Genomic DNA, 19,578 nt, shown 5'->3' with positions numbered 1-19,578 from the left:
GATTATTGTAGAAACCATCCATTTTTTGATGAGCCTTTAAAGCTTTATCTTTCAAAAGCATAATACTCTTCAATAGAAAGACTAACTCTGTCCTGTTTTTGATGATTACTATTATAAGCGTCAAATGCTAAAACTTCATTACTAGATAAACTCTAATCTCAGCTAAAGCAAGATGATTCAGCTGCATCTTCAAGCTTCATAGCAACAACCCACCTCATTTCTATCATTCATATAGTTCTTTTTGCCATATAGAGTTATAGACATTATTTATCTCTTATCTTTTTCAACCACTATGCAGTTCCATGAGCACCTGGCGGTTCAAAGTTCTGCACAAACCCAGAGCCACCTAAAGGGGTATGTCTTTGCATTGGTAGCAGAGTGTTTAATTTTATGTTTAGTAAAATTATTCTGTTTTTATACATACATTTTCTGATTCTTTATTATGTTCATTTAGCAATGTGACCTAGTGAAGTGGAAAGAGAGAAATGCATTACATTGTATATCATCAATGACATTTTGGCAAACTGGTTTATGAGAGTTTAGGATGTAGTCCTTGGTAGTCACTGTAGTTCATCATTTTGACCTGCCAAACCTATTTTGCAAATCATTGATGCAACTAACAATATCCTGGGGTATTGAGTCATTTAAATTCGCGCTCCCATACTCGCTCAGAAGAGCTTGACTGTCTTGTAATGTCTGCATATAGATTTCATAGAACACAAGTAAAAGGAGCAGTAAGATTCATGTCACAAAATCTACATCCCATGGTCATACCATGATAACTAGCAGTTTTATTATAATTTATAGGCAAAGAGTAGAGACCCAAGTCTAAGTAAGGGAGGCACAAAATTTTAATAATATAGGAAGATTTTGATGCTCCCTAAGTTTACTCCACCATTTTCGTGTAGAATACAATAATGAGACATACCTGGTATATATAGAAAATGTGTTTTGATGATCTGAGTTCTCATTCTAGCCATGCCAGATTTCACAAAGTCTATACAATGGAAACTGATGTGTCAAGCTATGGGTTGTGGGCAGTGTTTGTCTCAAGCGAATCACCCCATAGCTTTCTACAATCAAACGCTAGGACCAAGGGCCAGATAAAAGTCCATTTAAGTGCTAGCAGTTCAAAAATGGAGAAATTATCTTTTTGTTAGGAGGTTCACAATCAGGGCAGACCAAAAAGGTCCTGAAATTTTCTTAACTAATTATGTTATTCTTGGGAGGCTTTTAGTACCTATGGCTGGTTAATGGTGCTACTGCCTGGTATATACGATCAGGCACCTTCCTGTGTGATTGTGAACCTTCCTGTTACTTACTAACCTCATGAACTACATTGGAACATTTGAAGGACTGATTTATAAATGTTTTCATACTTTAGTAAAATGCTTTTCATTTTCTGGTTACATATGTCATGTTTATATAGTACGGTATATTTGCCATGAAACCTGTCATTGGAACATTCTTCTAATCTATCTGCAACTTAGGGGCAGATCTTCTGCAGCTGTTCATTCCCAGCCACTGTTTGGTATTATTTAAACACCCTACACTGTACACAACTAAAAAATAGATGCTTGTGATCTTTTACCTGTGTACCACTGCTTAATAATAACTATTAGGAGAAGTATATGGTAGTGAGGGAGGCCTGGAGAGATCAGGTTATGATTTTCTGAGCATTGACAGTTTGTTGGTGTTCCTAGGAAAGAAGTCCATGTCTCTAAGGTTGCTCAGTAGGTCAAATCTAGGGTGATTTCTTGATAGGCACGAATTTAGTGAAATAGGATAACTTGGGGCTCATTACTCATGTGATCAGTGAGTCAATGATCCAAATCATGACTCTTATAGTGGCAGATGGGCAGGACACCATCTTACAATGTGATTGTCCAACTCTTCATCAGTTCCAGACCTTTTATGAACAAAATTAGTTGAAGACTAACCAGGGATCAGTTTCAATTTTCTAGCTATGGCTTGGGGAACTGACAGCCCTTATGACATCTTGAACTCTACCATGGGTGACCCTTTTACCCACAGTTAGAACCCAGTTGAGCAAGACCCATTCATCTCCTAACTTATGAGTGACAAAAATGATATCAAGGCTCATAGAAATCTGAAGGGGTTAATTTAGACTTTAGTGTTCAATCATCTGAACCTTTTCTTTTCTTATTAAGTTTTCAATATCCCTGAATGGAGGATCTATATAGCCTGCTTCAAGTAAAATGATTAGAGTCTATTAGGAAAGGTTGTTCGTCTCCTTCAGGATTTCATAAGAACTGAAAAAATTGCATTGGCATTACCTAACAAATGTAGAGTAGATGCATCAAAACTAGAACATGCATGTATGAAGAGAATGTCATTGATCTATGTGTGTCTATATCTCTATGTCATTGATGCCTCTACTCTACATCATTATGATATATAATTTCATAATCGTTTCAGGTTAATGGCAAAGGGGAGAAAGCGTGACATGGTACCTCAAGAGAATGCAACCTCGGATACCGAGTATGATGATGATGGTAATAGAGCTGAACGTGAGGACCGCAGAGGTCGCACGGTATGTGCAACAGTAGGGAAGGCAATTCAGGAGGGTAGAAAAATTCCACTTGAATGGAATAGAAGAAAAGTTCCATGTGGGGATCATCGAACGACATTCTGCACTTATCTTGGTGTACTTGTTCGTGAGCGGTAGACATCAACTACTTACGGTGGGGTGATGTTCCTAAAGAGCTAAAAAATTCACTTTACGAGTCGATAACAGTAAGTACTTTTTTTTTCACTTTATCTTGGTGTACTTTTTTTGAACACAAAACTGAAGAATGAACTGGAAGTTGAAATGGACGTGTTCAATCTTTTAAAGAATTATGAGAGGGTTTTGAACCATGAAATTTTGAACCTTATATGTTTCTCGGTCAGAGATTAACATCCTGCACAGCTTTAAAACTATTGATGTGTTGGTAGAAAATGCAGCTGACAATTTTTATTATGTGTATCAAGTATCGACTCCCACCAACATGAAGATTTTTCAAAGTGACCTTTCTATCTTTCTGAAAATAATGCTGTCATAATCTGGATAAATTGATTTGGTTTATAATCTTTTTGATGAGATTCATCTGAAGTTAGAACTTTATGTGGCAGCACCTGAGTGATTAGAGAATAGATTCTCTAGGCAGATATTTTCTTTCATGCTGGCAGAAGGCTGTTATGGGGTGGTTATAGAGAGAGAAGGCTGGAGGAGTGCAGGAGAGTTGTGTATATATAGAAGGATTTCCACACATATAAAGGTATCCAGAACATTTACAAGATAGCTGCCAGGCACACCGCAACAGCCACAACTATGAATAACATCCTTGATAAATAGCTAATTGTCGGATATCTAAAGTTTGGAATACGAGTGGTGTATGTTGAGTGGTGTATGTTGGTGTTATTGAGTGGTGTATGCTGAATGTCATTTAGTTCTAGATTATCTCTTTCTTTTAGGAAATTCTTTCCGTGCTTTTGTACTGTTGTGAGAAGGTTTTTACTTTTTCCCTTAACTAAGATTTTGTAATATTCATGAGGGATATAAATCTAAAAACAGCATGTAAAATGTAAATGATATTAGCTTGTTCCACTTCCTGCATTACCTCAAAATGTAATTTTAATCTGAACAAGTTTAGATTGCATTTTGGCTTGTCGGATTTACTGGGTGGTCTTACTGTGTTTAAATGTATACCCTTTTATTGATGATGAATGCACACTAATAATGACCTTTGCATTATGCAGAAGGGTTCACAGTATTAGAAGGTCGTAAACGTTATTCTTATCGCGAGCTTCTATTGCATTCCGCATTTTTAAAGCAAGATTGAGAAAGGAGTGGTTGTACACTTCGAAGGGACAATTGGTGAAGACAAAACCAGGTTATATCCATGGATAACTCAGGAAGAGGGACCAATTTCTTAAAACATCAATAGATCCTAAGTTTAAGGTTTCAATTCCTACAAACCTTATTTATAACCATGTAATAGGAATGTTACTTAGTTGAATTACATCATTTTTTTTTTCAGGAATTAAGTGAAAAAAATCGGAAAAAAGTGAAGGACAATAGAAAATCAAGCTATCGTGGAGGACGACTAGGGTATCAACATTTTGAGGAAGAGATTGTAAGTTTTAATCAACCTGGTGCTATTAACTTGAACTCTAATTTCTAAACTATATTTTCTTACGAATTTGTGACGTTTAGGCAAAGGACCTGAGAAGAGAGGATAAATGCCTATATTTCCTCGACATTTGCACCTGGCTTAGAGCTCATTCTGATGTCAAAGATGGAACAATGATATTTAAGAATCCTAATGATTTAAAAATCGCTGATCAATTGTACGAAACTTTCTGCACATTGTATAGATAGTTAGATTACTGTAATTGTAATAATATAAATTATGCTAACTTTAATATAAAAATGTTCTTGGTTCTAGCAATCTTTGGAGGCTCAACAAAGTAGAGGAGAAATTGTTGCAGAAGGCCGAGATGATATTTTATCAAAAGCAATTGAGAAACCAGAGCATGGTGGTTGTGTCAGGGGTGTTGGTTTAGGTGTGACAAACACAGATTATTTTGGATTTAACCGGCCACAACCACCTAGCCAAATGAAGCTGAAATAAAAAAATTTAAGATTAGAGTTGGGAGAAATGAGAAACACTCAAAATTTTGTTATGTCTTTCCTTACAACATGTAGTCAGATTAGCCCAGAGCAGATGAGTCAACAAATGAGTCAATTCAAAGCAAATTGGAGTGTGGTAATTTCGGTGGTGAATGTCTTGTTGTTCTGATGGACATGGGTGTAATGGTAGCCAAATTGGTGTTTCTAAAAATAAAGAGTCTAATGATTCGCAGTTAGGTAGTTTGATTGGCCTAGGACTTCAACAATTTCAACTCCAACTAGAGTCAGATACCAACATTTCTTCAGATCACAGTCCAGTTCAACGGGAACTTGAACCGCATAATGAACAAGAGCAGATATTGAGCCCTACCATGTATTGTGGCCAGAGACAAGTAAGATGCATCAAGTTTCTTCTTCGACAGTCCCGGAACCTCGTACAACGGGTAGATGAAAACTCCTTCCCCGAGGTATTATGTACTATTATATAAATTCCTATTTTATTCTAATTATTCCAATGTTTTTGTTCTCAACATTATATATCTTGCACTAATGGATATCGTCTCTTAAAGTTGTATTCTTTAATTTTATTTTTATAAATAGGGTGAGAGTGATTGTTGCTTGGCGATTGAATGTGACACTAAGCTCAAGGTTGTTGCTAATGGTAAAGTGTACATACCAAGCTCAACAGAGGTTTTACGTGTTCATAATAGCATCCCATCGAGTACTCAACGTCGTGTTGCCATCATTAGGTTGTTGAGCCTCGTGCACTTGTTACCATGCCCTACTGAGGAATTTCAGTATGTATTCCAAGCTAAGGACGCTTATATTCTTTGGCCAACCCATTTGATTCTTCCATTCAAGAAGGTATTAATAAATTTGATTTTTTCTTCTATTGTTATTCATATAATTTTCGTATACATAAACCAGTATTATATCTTACATGGATTTTGTTAAGGATGATACACAAGCACAGTTGGCCACACCATCTCCTGGAACAACATCATCACAATCATCATCCATTCAAAAGTACCCGATCACTGCAAAAGATCAAGATAAGTTTACTACTAATTTGGTGCGAGCTTTTAAGATTCAAGCTTTAGGAATGAAAAAGAGGCAAGAAACTATTTCCATTAGAATTCCAGCTAAAGTATTTTATAATGAACATGATGTTGTCATCGATTATGAGGATATGCTCGATTGGTGCTTTCAAAAGGAGATTGGATCAACTCACATGTCCACATTCATGAAGTGAGTAAATTTTGTAGCCCTATTCAAACTAGTGATTTTATGTTTTTGGATACTTTGATATTTTCTAAAATAACACCTATAAATTTTGCTAGGTACTTGAGTGAAGTTTGTTATAAAGAAGGGATTTCAGGGGTATATGGATTTTGTGACACCAATGTTCTAAGTCCTTTGACACCAACGACAACAGAAGAAGGAGATCCACGATCTGATTATTTGGCTTGTATCTTTGCATCTAATGATGGCAAAAATATCAATCAACTCTTTTTGCACCATATAATGAGAAGTAAGTGTTCTGTTTAGTCTATATGAATTATTATATGTGTACAAAAAGTTATGGAGTTATTTAAATTTATAATGATTTTGTTTTCTTCATCTTAACTTATATAATATATAGTAAACATTGGATGTTAGCTGTTATTAGTCCTTGGAACGGATTGGTGTATTGGTTAGATCCAGCAGGAGTAGAAAATGAAGTTCGACCATTTGCTAAAAAAATCATCAATGAGTAAGTCTTGAATGACTATCTAATATTTTTATTATTATTGATATACTATTTTATTATTTGCCTAAACTTGTTATGATCACATAGGGGAATTATCAAATTTAGCATGTACCATCGAAAAGATATCAAGAAGATTAAAAAGAATCCCGAAATTAGATGGAATCAAATAGAGGTATCTGACTTTCATTTCATTATTTTGATAACACAAAAATTTCTTCATTGTCTATATTAAAGTATTTGTGATTTCTTGTGTATAGTGCCCTCGTCAACCGCTTGGTACTCTAGACTGTGGATATTATGTATGTCGCTACATGCTTGAGACGGTACAGTTGAGACGACTAGTTATTCCTGATAAGGTACTTGAACATTAGTTATAATTTTTTTTTTTATTTCTATATGATTACGAATCTTTTAGATTGTAGATATGTAACTATATTATATCAGAGAGATGAAGAGTAGTTTGGATAAATTGGTTGAAAAAATACTGATTATTATTTTATATCTGAATGATCTTGCTACAACTATGATAAATTTATTTGTGCATGATTAATTATAAAGTTTAATTACTTTTCAAGTTTTTATATATGAATATTTATTTTGTAATTAACTTTATTGTAGTACTATCAAGGCATTGGTCCGGCCTATTCTCAGGAGAAAATTGATGAACTCAGGGAGTTGTGGATCACATATGTCGGAGATCAACAAGAAGCACAAATGATGAATGAGTTCTAAGTCTTCTAACCATCCGCCTAATTTTTTTTAACCTTAATCCACTTTTGGACATACATTATATTTTTGGATTTGGATATTGATATCATGTGGATGTGGCTATCTAGGATAGATTTGATCTTGTTTATGATTTAGATTAATATTGATGTATATATAGTAGTTTTTTTAGAAGTTTAGATTTATGAATATTAGTTAAATTATTTTTTGTGATATAAAGAATTTTGGAAGTTTAGAATATCAATTCAATTTATTGCCTAAGAGCTTATGGGTTGAGTATTAATTATACAAGAGATACAGGTATTGCACTGTCAACGTCTGCGCGCGGCCTACAACCAGTAATATATGCGTGAATAGATAATTTCATTATTTTAAAAAAATATTATAGATAACAGTTATAGGTAATATATGTTATATATATTATAGGAAAACATAACAGTTATTCAAGATAAGTGTTAAATTTTCCTTCTTTCAATTTGTCATATAAATAGCAAACATAACAGTTATTTACAAAATGTGTTATCTAATGGCATAACGTGTATTACAAAACACTGTTATGTTTTCTCTGGCAAACATAACACTTTCATCAGGTGTTATGTTTACTTTACATTACATTGACTTGGATAACACCTCAAAACTGTTATGTAAAGCCTTATTTAACAGTTATCTTTGCCCTTTTTTGTAGTAGTGATAATTAACAAGCAAACAATGACGGATCTAGGATTTTAAAAATGGTTGGTCACTCCACCAACCATATTACAACTATAACCAACACATGACAAAAATTTCATAGAAAGTTCCTTTTTCAAAGTACTCATTTTTTTTTGGGACACAAGTATTAAGAAGAAATCATGTGTAGCACCTTAGTTGTGTTAGATCATAATTAAATATAGAAATTGGTATACTTTTTATGAATTATTTATTAAGGAGAGAGAATGTGGGTCATATGGGAAATTGAATGATATTATAAAATTGAAAGCAAAATAACATTTTAATGGGTGAACCCATACCAAATAAGGAAATGAGAAATCTATTTGGAACAGACATAAATGAAAAAATGGGCATTCTATTTAGGAACATAGAGAATAAAAAATATCCATATTAAATCGAATGAAACAAATGGTACTTAAAAATTATTATATTCCTCATGACGACTTTTATAGAAAAACTTGAAATATCTTGGGCGTATCTTTTCTTTTCCTTAAGAAATTTAAATAGCAATTTGAATTAGATTAAACAAGCAATTTTGCCAAACTGTGAGATTTAATTAATGATAATTATGAAAGATTCAATCAATTTTTATATGAAACACAATAATGAAATACTAAATCTTGTCATTTGTTACTAATAAACAATAATAGTAATTAAAAGAACTGCAATCCTCATTTTCAAACAATTTGATACTAAATACAACATTCATTCGAGAGCCTAATTCTACACAACAAATAATAGATTCCAAACATCTTCAAATTATGATTCATATATATGAAAGTTGACGAATTCACCAAATTAAACAATCAATTAAGCTAGATAATCAAGTACTCAACAGCAAGCAATTAATAGAAATTTTGAACCTCAAATTTGAATTATATAACCTAAAAAAGACTTCAGAATAGGTAGTAAAAGCTACCTAAATCAGAATTCAACAACAAGCAATTTTCGAATCAAAATCATCTCATTTCAATAAAATTACTCAAAAGGCAAAACCCTAACTTGATAACCTGCGAAAAATAAGAGATTCAAGAGGACGATTCGAAGAAGAAGAATTTCGCCGAGTTTCACAATAGTAACGACTTTCGAACATCAAGCTTTCTCTATTCAACTTCTTCTTCAATATGAAGAATTGCTTATTTTTGTTCAATCTGAAGAATTTCAATCCAAGAGTCAGAGCCTTTGAAGCATTTTCTATCTCAGTGATAATTTTTCGATTTTGAACCACCAACGTACGAGTTTTTCCCCAAATTCTAGGGTTTTGAATGATATTTTTTTTATCCCTGAAAAAAGGTAAAAGAAATATGGTTAGTCTAGTATAAACACTAGCTCAACTACAAGAGGGGGGTGAATTGTAGTTGGGGAAATTTCAAACTTTTTTGCGGATAATAAAACTTGAAAGATAATGAAGAGAAATAATACAAGGAAGAACGCTCGAAGAGATCCTTTTAACAAGGTTCTCTTCCTCAATTCTTTAGGAAGAAACCTTGCTCTTTTATTTATAAAAGTTATTACAACTTATTATAAATCAATCCTCACTAAGTTCCTCTAGGAACCAGTTCCCAGTCACCTTGTTTCCCCTGAACACGTGACTTTCCTCACTTGGCTTCACTAGAAGTCTTCTCTTTCTCTTTTCTCACTTTTGAATACAAGATTTGAGTCCTCTCAACCCACACTATAAGAATATTACGAATGTGTATGTTAAATGAAGAAGCAATTACAAGAAAAACTTTCTAAGTAATAATTGACTTTATCTCGCATGAAAGTTCTTTAGTTTTTCTTCGAATAATTTCTTCCTTAAATAGCTGCTGCAATACTTCCTTCATCTGGACATGTTGTGCTCCATATTCTCCTCAAATGGCGCGAGTGGAGTAACGAAGATCATGGCCTGATTTTCGCTGCACTTCCCCCACTCTTTTTGCAATGGAAATAAACTACCTTCCACTAGCCGTTAGTGAAAGCATCTTCAGCGAGTTGGTTGGAGAGCTTCAAGGAATTAGCTCCACATTTTATGCCACGCCATAGGAGTTTGTTGGAGAGCTACAAGGGATCACCTCCACATTGTATGCCACGCTATTTCCAACTGATTTCCCGCATAACAATAGCAACAAAATATCTACTAACTTAAAGAATCTTTTATCGAAAGATTCTAAGTTACTAGAATATTAAACATACCATATGATAAAGAATCAAAGAGTATAAGATAAATATCTTGACTTAGATTAAATAATTAATCTTTCTCAACAATATATACATACAAATTAGAACATTACATTATTTTTTGTTTTTTTATGATTTTTGCTTAAATAAATACTATATAGTAAAATTAACCTAAGTATTTGACATCATCAAAACATGGAATACAACAAATATCAATCGGTAGATCAAGGAAAGATGATAATTTTAGTTGAAAATTTGAAAGAAAAAGCATATTCATGTAAAAAAATTCAAGAATCGTAGTTGAGGCCCTTGAGGTTAAAGGAGAGAGGAAGAGACGTGATATTCCGAGAGAAGAAGAGAGAGGAAGAGACATGAGACTGTGAGAGGGGAAGAGTTGGGGTTTGTTTTCTCAGTCAAGGAGAGAGAGTGTTGAATATTTTTTCCCCAAATTAATGGTTGGTCATGTGACCAACTAAGACCATGCCTAGTTCCGCCACTACAAGCAAATCTACCTAATATTGTGGCAATTAGTATGTCATTTTTGGTCTTTTTGATGGAGGTGTTATTTTTAAATATACGTAAAGTCTTGTCTGAGACCGTCTTATTCAAGCACATGAATGAAAGGACAAGCCATATTCGTCGGATTTTGATGGCTGGAGAAGGACAATGATTTTCGAAGTTTGCGAAATTTATCTTGATTTCTGCCATATATCAATCGGAAAAACTTGAAACAACAAACTAACATAGTGGAGGAAGAAGAATTTCAGGCAATGGAAAAAGTGCATGTCGTCGATTTATTTTAATAATGAAACCCTCAATATCTCAAGAACGAGGTTGTGGATGACCGAAGGAAACTTTAGCAATGGCGGAAGCATGAGCCTCCAACTCATTAATTTGTTATCATGGTACAAATAACTCTTTCCTCTCACTGTTCAATCTTGGCTTTGGATGATGTCGGCGGTCAACTGTCGACTTGGATGTTGGTGATGGTGTTGCTGCTTGGTGGTTCATGAAGATGAGAGAGTGGGAAAAAGAGAGCAAAGATAAAAATGTAAAATTGATTTTTTTTATACTCCATAAATTTATCGGCGCCTGTAAATTATCATTTCATGGACAATATATACTAAGAAGTTATGCCAATAAATTTATTTGTTTGTGCCTATAAAATGATAAATTTATGTCGTAAACTGATAAATTTTTGCTTAGAAAATAAAATGATAAGTTTTTGAATTTAGGTTCATAAAATAAACTGATAATTGATGCTCATAAGTTTGATAAATAATATTCATAAACTTAAGCGAACAAAAAAAATGTCTATAGAGAGAGAGAGAAAGAGAGAGAGTCTCTCCCTTCTCTAGAATAAAGCAATGTTCCATTGATTTTCTTCTTGATTCTTAGCTTTGCTGACCATGGGGAAAGGATCAAAGAAGGGAAATAGGGGACAAAAGGCGAAACAACAGAATGTTAAGGCGACGAAGAAACCTCAAACGGGGGATGCGAAGAAGCTGAAAGGTATCAATGAACTCTCGGAAGTGTAGGCTTTGAGTTGGACGTCAGAGGAGGAGGAAAATGATGCAGAATCTAATGCTTCTGCAGACATGAATGCGTCAAATATGGATCGTTTGAGCTTCAAAGCTGCTAGAACACAAGTTGCTAACTGGGTCGCTTCTATTAAAACTCTAATGAGACCAACAAGTATGAATCAGGTGAATTCTTCTCCTCACCCTATGCAATTGTTAGATAGTAATACTGGTAATTTGAACTAACATAATAATTTGTTTGAGAGTATTGTTGAGGAAGGGACTGATTTGACAAAATCGATCGCTAAGGTGAATGAAGTGAATGAGGATGTTTGTATTACGGATGATGATGTTAAAGAACAAATTGAATATTGGAGTCACACTCTTGTTTGTTAGGTGCTATGTGTGAAACCTCCATATAGGATTGTGAATGCTTTTATTAGAAGAATTTGGGGGAAATTTGGAATTAACAAGGTGATTATGAGTGCTAATGGTGTTTTTGTAGTAAGGTTTAGAGCATTGGAAGGTAAACAAAAAGTATAGATGCTGGGCCAATCTTGTATGATAACAAGCTAGTTATCAAAAAGTGTTGGTCTCTAGACATTGACCAACTATCTGAAACAGTTAAAGTAGTCCCTACCTGGATTAAATTTCCAGGGTTACCTCTAAAGTATTGGGGTCAGAATGCTCTGAATAAGATAGCTGGCCTGGTTGGTAAACCTATCAGGACATATAGGGCAACAACACAAAAAGATGTTATAGAATATGCTTGGGTCTTGGTTGAAGTGGAGGTGAATCAGGTCTTTCCTAACAAGGTGCAGTTTGTAAATGAGAAGGGGCATAAGACTTCTCAACAGATTTTATATGAATGTAAGCCTATAATTTGTGGGGATTGTAAAGGCGTTGGGCATACTACTCGGAGTGTAGGAAAAAGAAGTATGAAATTGCACTTGCTAAGGTTAAGCCTAGACGTGTGTGAGTGGCAAAAGGTGTGAAATATGCTCCAAAGCAATCAATTCCTGCTAATGTCCAACTTGAGAAGCAAGTTGATGTACCTCAGTATCAGGCTCTGCAGATAGGGCCAGGTCACCAAGGAGAGCAGAACACATAAGGTATTGATAAAGGGTTATTTGTAGGCAGTAAAGTTAATCCTAAAGCTGAGCAAATTTAGAAGGATATATAGCTCAGGGGGAAGTTGTGCGGGGAAGGGAGGTAACAGTTTTACCTTATGGATAGTCTTGGAATGTGGAATGTTAGAGGCCTAAATAGTCCCCAAAAGCATACTAATATAAGAGCTTTTCTATCCCAATATCATTTAAGGCTACATGGGTTTTTAGAGACTAGGGTGAAAGTTGTTAATTTCCCCAAAGTCTTTCCTAGGATTTGTTCCAGTTGCACAATAGTTACGAATTATCAGTATCATCCTGGAGGCAGAATATGGTTGATTTGAAATGTTCATATGTTTGATGTGAATGTTAGGTAATGCTCTTCTCAACTGATTCACAGTGAGGTGATACACAAGGCTACAGGGAAGAGATTTGATGTTACTATAGTGTAGGGTTCTAATGATCAGAATGAAAGAGAAATTTTGTGGAGGGACTTGGAGTTCATGAATACAAGGATGCAGGGAGGTTGGCTGATTATGGGAGATCTTAATAATGTTCTCAACTTGGAGGATAGAATTGGGTGTTATGTTACTTTGGCTGAGGTTGCAAGATTTAGACAATGCATCAGAGATTGTAATGTCCATGATATGGGGATGAGTGGGCCTTTCTTTACGTGGTCTAAGGTGTTAGTAGGGTCTTCTCAAAGATAGACAGGGTATTGTGTAATGATGAATGACATAATTTGTTTGAAGCTGCTAGTGCTATGTTCCTTACAGGAGGAATTTCTGATCACAGTCCTGCAATTATTAAACTTGATAGTTCTAGAATTGGCAAAACTAGACCTTTCAAATATTGTAATATGTGGGGATTTGCAGATGATTTTTTGAGCATTGTTCAGGAGCATTGGAATCAAGTTGTGTTTGGTGCGCCTATGTTTAGACTTATTAATAAACTTAAGAGTTTGAAAGGAGGGTTAAAAACGTTAAATGGACAAAAATCCTCAAACATTGAGAGTGAAGCTATGATAGCATTGACAAAGATTTCTGAAATTCCGAAAGAAATACACTTGCATCCCTTGAATGAAGATTTGCACAGACAGGGGAAGAGTGCTTTTCCTAAGACAAAAAGTGAAGTGTGAAGGGATTAAAGGGGGAGATGAAAATACAACATATTTTCATGTTTGTATTAGGAAAAGAAAACTTCAGAACCAGGTGTATAGAATTAAGAATGTTGTTGGGGTTTGGCAGGAGGATATGGAGGACATAGAGAATGATTTTGTGCAATATTATGAAAGCTTGTTAGGAGTTTATGATAGCAACATTAGTTATGTTAGTACTAGCATCATAAGAGGTGTCTGATGCTCAACATAATGTGTTATATGCTCCTTTTTCCGGAGAGGATGTGAAGTTTGCTTTATTTGACATAGATGATCAGAACAAGGCAGTTGGGCCAAATGGATACATAAGTGATTTTTTAAAAAAATTTTGGGCTTGTATGGGTGAGGATATAATTAGTGCAATGTTAGACTTTTTCCAATCAGGGAAAATTTTGAAACAGATAAATTGCACTACTCTATGTTTGATTCCCAAATGTGACCAGCATGAGAGTGTTATGCAGTTTAGGCCTATTGCCTGCTGCAATGTTATATATAAAGTGATCTCAAAGATGTGTTCTAGATTGAAGAAGGTTTTGCCTGATATTGTAGATCAAGTTCGGAGTGCTTTTGTGGAGAACCGTATGATAATGTACAATATTCTCATATGTCAGGATATGCTGAAGCAATATAGGAGTAAAAATCATCCTGCTAGGTGTACCATGAAGGTTGATTTGCGCAAAGCTTATGATTTAGATCACTGGGGGTGCATTAAAGAGTTACTAGTGAAGCTGAACTTTCCAAGGAAATTCATCCAGTGAATTATTATTTGTATTTCAACTCCCTCTTTTTCTCTTAGTGTGAATAACAACACTTGTGGTTTTTTTCAAGGGGAAGAAAAGGGTTGAGGCAGGGAAATCCTTTATCTCCACTGTTGTTTGTGGTTGCAATGGAATATTTGACAAGAATTTTAAAGAAAATGAGTCAGAAAGAAGAATTTGAGTTCCATCATAGATGTGCTCTTGTCAAATTGTCACATCCTCATAATGATATGTTGTATTTTCTCTATGGTTATTAATAGGTAACTTTTTTTTTCTTTTTTGATGTGAGGTAGTTACAATTCTAATTCTCAATGTGACTAATAGGACCAAATGATCTAATATATTGCTTACAGCCTCACATACACTCTATTATTTTGGTAATACAACGAAGACCAACACTTTAGCACAAGACCAATATTCAATATTATGGCATTTAGGACAAAGTGTTACTTATTATCTTGGTGCTTCCACGATTCCTAAAACACCAGCCTCACACCACTTAGTCACCCTCACACGTGTTTTCTGCACTCTTCAACACTCTAATGCACTTAAGTGTTTAAGGTCGATGTAATGTTGTTTTGCAAAGGAAATGTTAAGTGAGCTCTGCTTATGATGAGAGCTTTGAAAGCTTTCTCTCAAGCTTCTGGGCGGCATGCTAACAATGACAAGACTGAAGTGTTTTTTGGAAATGTTAAGGAAGATATTCAGTAGAGGATTTTACAAGTTGAAAGCTTTTCTAAAGGTACCATTCCCTTCAGGTATCTAGGTGTGCCTATTTCAGCTAAAAGACTCTCAATTGCTGAATGTGATGCTCCGGTAGATAGAATTATAAAGAAAACTAGTGGCTTGGCGGTCCAAAAGATTATTCTATCAAAGAGGATTACCAGTGGCTGGCTGGTGAACAGGAAAGAGTGACATGTATGGTATCATTGGGTGTGGAATAAAGCAAGCATTACAAAGCATTCTTTCATTTCTTGGCTAGCTGCCTTCGAAAAACTCGAAACAAGAAAAAAAACCGTTTCAAGCTAGAGTAAGTAATACTAAGGTTTGTCTGTTCTGTATAGATGGGGAAGATTCTTGCAACCAATCACTTATTTTTTAAATGCCCATATAGTAAGCAAGTCTGTAGGAGTATCAAGCAATGGCAGCAGATTCACTGTACTCAACAAGAATGCTTATATACTGGATGGCAAAGATGGGGGTAGAAGATTTAGATCTAAAAAGCAGCAGCAAGTTAGCTATGCGAGTTTGGCAGCAACAGTTTACTACTTATGGAAAGCTAGAAATCATTCATTTTTGGAGGAGGCTGTTTGGAGACCTGAGTATATTATTCAGCAAATAAAAGCTGATGTGTGTACTAGAGCGAGAAGTAGAATCTCTGAAAAATGGAGCATGGAAAATAGGGAATGGTTCGGTCACTTATGTCTTAGGAGGATTTGCCTTGTACTTTGAGTCCTCTGTAGGTTGTAACTATTGTTCTTTTTGTTTTTGGGTAGTTTCTGCTAGTTTGTTTTTGCTAGTGATGTGTTGTGTTTGTATTTGGTGGCTTTGATCAGTTTTTAGTGATAAAATTTCTTTCATTTTACCAAAAAAAAAAAAAATATTCATAAATTTTAAAAAATACATAAACTGATAATTATATTGCTTAAGCTGATGGATATATAGCTTAAATTGTCTTAAGCTAATAAAAAATGTCATAAATAGAAACTTATCTCAGCCACTAAAATGACTATGACGCGTCTCAACCAAGATGCTTTGTCAAATAGAATAATTCTCTCTTTTTTTTGCAACTTAATCTAATTTGTATTATCCATGCTAGGACGTTATAGGTTAGAATTTTGATTCACCCCTAACAAGAAAAAAAAGATCATAATACTTATAGTGACTAATAATAAATGTATACCCTTGCTGAAAGAATGAGTAAAAACATTTTATTCATTTTCATACTTTCTATATGCATAACAATCGGGTTGCTCGGACTTGCTCCTAGCTACTCCATAAGTTAATCGTCAGTCAAGGGAAATGTGAATATTAAATCTGTAGAGCTTTGAATCAGTCCCCATCTTCTACTATGCACACAAATTCAACATCACTAGGAGCAAAAGTACAAAAAAGCCAAAAAAAAAAAAAAAAAGATTAAAGTCAACATGATTAGTCCATTAAACTGTCCTATATGCGGGGTTCACCATTGTCAAAATCTTATTTGTTGATAAGTAATTATGTGCTTAGCTGCTTATAGGTGTGGGGTCATGGCTTATGTCATTGGCAAGCTCCGATATTCTACTATTTTAGTACATGGAGGGTCTACTTGGGGAAAGTTAGGTGTGAATTATAATCCCATTGACATGAACATAATTTTTATTTTCTAATTATGTAACTCATTTTGTAGTGGTTGATAGCATCTTAGGACACAAAACAATGGTGAGTAGTTTTTCATCATCCATAAGATTCAATTACCTTGACCGGAGCGCAGCGCACGTGAATGCACACGGGTTATGTTGAAAAATTTATCCAAAGTATAGGAAACATACATTATAGAAGTATATCTTGATACTAGGAGTAACACAAAGTTTTAAGCAAATTCGTGAATATGGTAAATTAATCTAAAAAGCTCTAGTTTGCCAACCTTCCCGTTGTCATTTAGTGGATATATAGTGGGGCATTCTGTATGCATGATGCTGATAAGGTTAAAGGTCGTTGAAACATTATACAATGTTGGTTAGATAATAGGTGTCTTCCTTTGTTTGGGAAAATAATTTTATTCTGCAATTCAGTAGCTTATACGTGTCATGGAATTGCAGCAATAATTTTAGGTTAGGATCGGATAATATTTGCTAGAAAAATTAAGTATGAAAGCAGAACTTACAATAGAACGAAGGATTTATTAGGGCAAGAATGAGAGGGTGAGAGTTGTGGTAGTGTGGTTAATCACTCTTCTAAAAGATATCTTTGTCGTCATATAAAGTACAAATCTGGCCTGCAAAACGACCATCCTCCAAGACTAGTTTAGTGTTATTACGAGAAATATGGAAAGAGAAGCTATATAAATATATCAGAGAGTGTATTATATTCGTATCGATGTAAAACTGATTTCTTACACCGGTATTTATAAGCAAAAATTCTACTGTTTACAATTACATATTCAACATTTTCTGGCGTGAAGTAAGCTTTTCCCGACATGCACTAAATGCATGTCAGAATATTTATCACACTTAAACAGTGGAATTTGCCATTCCACTGTTTCTTAACACTCCCTCTTGAATGTCCATTAATAACTCATAATAGACGTTGTCTCATTAAGAACCTTGTTAAGAAAAAATTTGTGGGAAAAATCCATAACTAGGAAAAGAGTACAACTATTATGTATCCTTATATGCTTAAAATTAACTGCCTCATTAAAAACCTTGTCAGGAAAAACCCGGTGGGATAAAAACCTGATTGAAGGGAAAAAGAGTGAAGCGCATATAATACTCCCCCTGAATTTAACATACATCACGAAGATGCCGCATTCCAATTTTTCGGACTAATTCTTCAAATTTCTTCGCCGGAAGGGATTTGGTAAATAAATCTGCAAGATTATCACGTGATTGGATTTGTTGGATGTTCATCGTCCCTTCCCTTTGGAGGTCATGGGTGAAGAAGAGCTTTAGTGATAAATGTTTAGTTCTGTCTTCTTTGATGTACCCTTCGCTTACTTAGGTGATACATGCAGTATTGTCTTCGTAGATGATAGTTGGATTTGCTGTTATTGTTTCCAGTCCACATTCTTCTTGGATATTCTTGATCATTGACCTTAGCCATACACATTCCCGTCCAGCTTCATAAAGAGCAATTAGTTCTGCATGATTTGATGATGTGGCAGTCAAGGTCTGCTTTGTGGATTTCCAAGATATTGCGGTACCTCCATAAGTGAACAGATATCCGAATTGAGACTTGTTTATGCTAAAATTTATCACTTACGACGAAATTAAAGTTTGGGACGATTTAACCAGATTATGTTAATGACAACGTGACAAAAGAATGCAAAGGGGATCAAAGGGGATGAACACACAAAAATGGTGACGCGGAAAACCCCAATGAAGGTGGGTAAAAACCGCGGGTGGTTGGAGATCCACCAAACTAATATGTTTCACTATCTTTCTTAGTGACTGACTGTCGTTACAAGAATGTTAAGTTTTCTCTAGTGTTCTTCCAATTATGTTGCGTCAAAAACTCGTCCATGGCCTCTCTCTCCCTTTTATATGCCTTCTTATTTTCTTGGCTTTTTCTCAACAAATACAAAAATGAATTCACTAATTATTACATTAACTTTGGTGCTCCAATCATGGGAGATCTTCTCCGCTTACGCTCCAACGTCTTGATTCATGCTCTTCAACGGCTGAATTTATGGCTCATTACACTCCTTCCTTATTTAGCTGGACCGTTACCACTTAATGCTCTGTTCCAATATCGCGTCCTTCGCTGCGTCTTCGGGTCACAATTACTTCGTCATCATGTCAGATGACATCATGTCAGATGACATCATGTCATCGAGTCATCGCGTCGTTGCGTCAGTGTCATCCTGTCAAAAAATTCAGCCATAACAAGACTTAGCCTTTTGTGGGTCTGATAGGTAGCCAACATCTGCATATCCAATGAGTGACACATTTTGTCTCGACTGATAGAATAATCTGAGATCTTGTGTTCCTCGAAGATAACGTAATAAGTGTCTGACTCCGTTCCAATGTCTCTTTGTTGGTGCATTGTTATATCTAGCTAACAAGTTTACTGAAAAAACTATGTCAGGTCGAGTATTGTTAGCCAAGTACATTCAGGCACCAATTAAACTTAGATATGGTACTTCAGGGCCAAGCGTTTTCTTCTTGTGTTATGAATGGATCATCTTTCACATTCAGGGAACGCACTACCATTGGAGAACTTATTGGGTGGGCTTTGTCCATGAAAAAACGTTACATAATTTTTTCTGTATAATTTGATTGATGGAAAAAATTCCCATTTCTTAGATGTTCCATTTGCATGCTAAGGCAAAATTTTGTCTTCTTGAGATCTTTCATC

At 34.9% G+C, this 19,578-nt stretch overlaps 1 long non-coding RNA gene across 1 annotated transcript; it reads right to left on the bottom strand.

Annotated features, from left to right (window-relative positions):
* Nucleotides 1-467: 467 nt before the first annotated feature.
* On the bottom strand, nt 468-2,678 carry LOC125496328 (uncharacterized). The gene is made up of 2 exons (XR_007273001.2): nt 2,475-2,678; nt 468-696 (listed from the first exon to the last, which is right to left on the bottom strand). It is a non-coding gene; the product is annotated as an uncharacterized LOC125496328 (long non-coding RNA).
* Nucleotides 2,679-19,578: the final 16,900 nt, after the last annotated feature.

Source organism: Beta vulgaris, chromosome 4, assembly GCF_026745355.1.
Source record: "Beta vulgaris subsp. vulgaris cultivar EL10 chromosome 4, EL10.2, whole genome shotgun sequence".
Lineage (NCBI taxonomy): Eukaryota > Viridiplantae > Streptophyta > Magnoliopsida > Caryophyllales > Amaranthaceae > Beta > Beta vulgaris.
The sequence above is the reverse complement of the archived record's forward strand: the minus strand, read 5'-3'. Positions and strand labels throughout refer to the sequence as shown.